Raw genomic sequence first — 2,857 nt, forward strand, 5'->3', positions numbered from 1 at the left:
CTCCCTCTTCTCTCTAGAAATTAGGGTTCTTAGTTTGATTGTCTCTTAGATTTAGGGTTTAATTCTTATTTTCATCTAGTTTCTTCTACCTTTCTTTGTTCTATTGCCTTAATTTTCTTAGTTTATCTTGTTAATTTATCATTTTGGACATTTTTATGTTTATGAACTCTTGTTAATCCAATTTCATTCAATGCAATTTGATGTTTGATATTCTTTTAGTGTTTATTTGAGTTGTTATTGTTATTTTCTTGCATTTGGTAGTTTTAGATTTTATTATTCTTACCCTTTTACCATGCTTTCTTTTTATACATTCCAAGTGTTTGACAAAATACTTGGTTGGACTTTAGAGTAGATTTTGAGCATTCTTGGCTTGGAAAGAGAAATTAGGCAATCTTGAGTTATTAATACCTAATTTAAATTGGTAATCTAGAGTTGTTAGTTAATCTTATTTCCATTAACATTACTTATGGATTGGGGTTAACTAGGCATATTTGACTTTCTCCCAATGTGAAGATAACGTAATAGGCTTAGCTCTTGGTAATTATTGTGTTATGATTAATGACTAGGATAGAAAGCCTTAATTCTCAATCCTTGCCATGAATGCCTCTTTGGTAGTTGTTATATTTAGTTGTTTAATTTACTTTCTTTTCATTTAAATTTCTTGCCATTTAATTTCTTGCCTTCTTATTTGCAAACCACCCCCTTGAACCTCATAACCAATAACACGCATACCTCACTACAATTCCTTTGAGAGACGACCCGAGATTTAATACTCTCGGTTATTTTTATTGGTTTGCACTTGTGACAAATAAAATTAAACTCTGATTAAGGGTTAATTATCGGTTTAGAACTATATTTGCAACGAAGTGATTTTTTTATTGAGAAGAAATTCTAGACCGACATTAATCTTATATCAACGAGTAATTCCTATTCGAGGTTAGACAAGTAATTCCTATCCGAGATGTAATTTTGAGGGTAGATGAGTAATTCCTTTCCGAGATGTGATTTTGAGGGTAGACGAGTAATTTCTATCCGAGGGTAGACGAGTACTTCCTATCCGAGTCATGGCCTGAGGATGGACGAGTAATCCCTATCTGAGTTATGGTTGAGGCACTTGCCTAAGTAGATGAGTAATGCCTACTCTAGGTTGGGTGAAACACCGGCATGGGTGGACGAGTAATACATATTCCGTGTTGTGGTGTTATATACAGGGTTCGCTATCGGACATGTCGGGTTTGGCTGTATAACCGACAGATGAATCTCATCGATCAGAGGGCAGACATGCATCATATGTATTTGTATGTTTTACTTGGGTTTGCATTTGTTTTGGTGTGCCTATGTGTTTAACTGTTATTAACTGCTACTTGATCTATTTGTTATAGCTACTATCTATACCTATGCTTTCTTTGTCTGTTTGCATGTGTTTTCTTCTGAAAGATCCCTCATATGGCGGAAGTGTGATGAGGGTTGTTCTATATATGGTGGTTAGGAGATGTGAAAAAAATGAAAAGTGAACAGTTAATTTGCAGAAGTACGAATAATGTCAACAACTCCAACAACCTCTAACTTCTTCAAAAAGTCTCCATCTTCCTCAAATAATATTGAAAACTCGCAATTATGCCACATTTTATTAACTTGGATTGCAGCTTTCAACTTGAAATTCGTCCTTGGAAACTCTTAACGTTTCATCCGGGAAAGAATAAGGGTGTGACCTACATAATAGGACGATTTCTCAAAAAACTCAACTAAAATTCTACCATTGGAACATAGTTATAAAAACCGAATCGGACTGGCCAGTTCGATCAAAAAACCAGTGAACCTAATTCTAAACAGGTTTGGTTTACTCTTTGAACCGTTTAAAGAAAAAATCGTTGTGAACCGATAAGAACCGAAACAAACCGATCAAAATTGATGAAAATCAGTCTAACTGAACCGGTCAGTTTAAAAAAATATTCAAAATTTCTCACTAAGTTTTGAACCAAGACCCTTTAAGTTGCTACAAGTCACACTTGCCACTCAATCATAAAGCTTCTTACCAATCTATGTGACAAATATTAATTATATAGTATACATTCAATTACATAATTTTATAGATGAGAAAATCTAAGGGGCCAGCACTTTTATTAAATTTTGTCCAGCACTAAACCATCAAAGAAAAATTGAGTAATCTTACACCATTAGATGTAATCTCACACTATTAAAAATATTATTGATGGTTATTTGATGGCTACAAATCACATAATCTGCTGGCTCCCTAGCACTCTTCTTTTATAGATATGTAATTTAATTTAATTTTGTATTCTCTATTTCTCAAATTATATTTTAATTATATACCATTATTAATATAAATATAAATTTCACTAAAAATTTATTAATTTGTTTGATCTATTTCAATGCTAGTATTGTGATTAAGGTTATTTATTTTGATCTTAATATTAAAATCTACTGATATTATAGTTAGATGATAGATTTTGCGAATTAATTGTTATTTTTATTGTATCAAATTAAGATGCTATTGTAATATTACTGATAAATTATATCTTTTTTATATTGATTATTTTTTGAATTTAAGACTTGATTTTTTATAAAATATTAGTGAAAATATGTATTTTAAATTTTAATTTTAAATTTTTAATTATTTTATATTTTTTATATATGTGATACTGATTTTATGGATTTAACCAATTATTTATCAATTAAACTAATAAATTAATAAACTAATACCTTAACCGATTCCATCACTAATTCGATTTTGATCATTATACATCGAGAGCTTCAAAAGTAAGTTTGATAATCTTGTCGAGACCTAATAATAATCCAAAAGAATGAGGTTTGGAGAAGGGCTTATCAAAAAGAG

This window comes from Arachis duranensis, chromosome 10 (assembly GCF_000817695.3).
Source record: "Arachis duranensis cultivar V14167 chromosome 10, aradu.V14167.gnm2.J7QH, whole genome shotgun sequence".
Lineage (NCBI taxonomy): Eukaryota > Viridiplantae > Streptophyta > Magnoliopsida > Fabales > Fabaceae > Arachis > Arachis duranensis.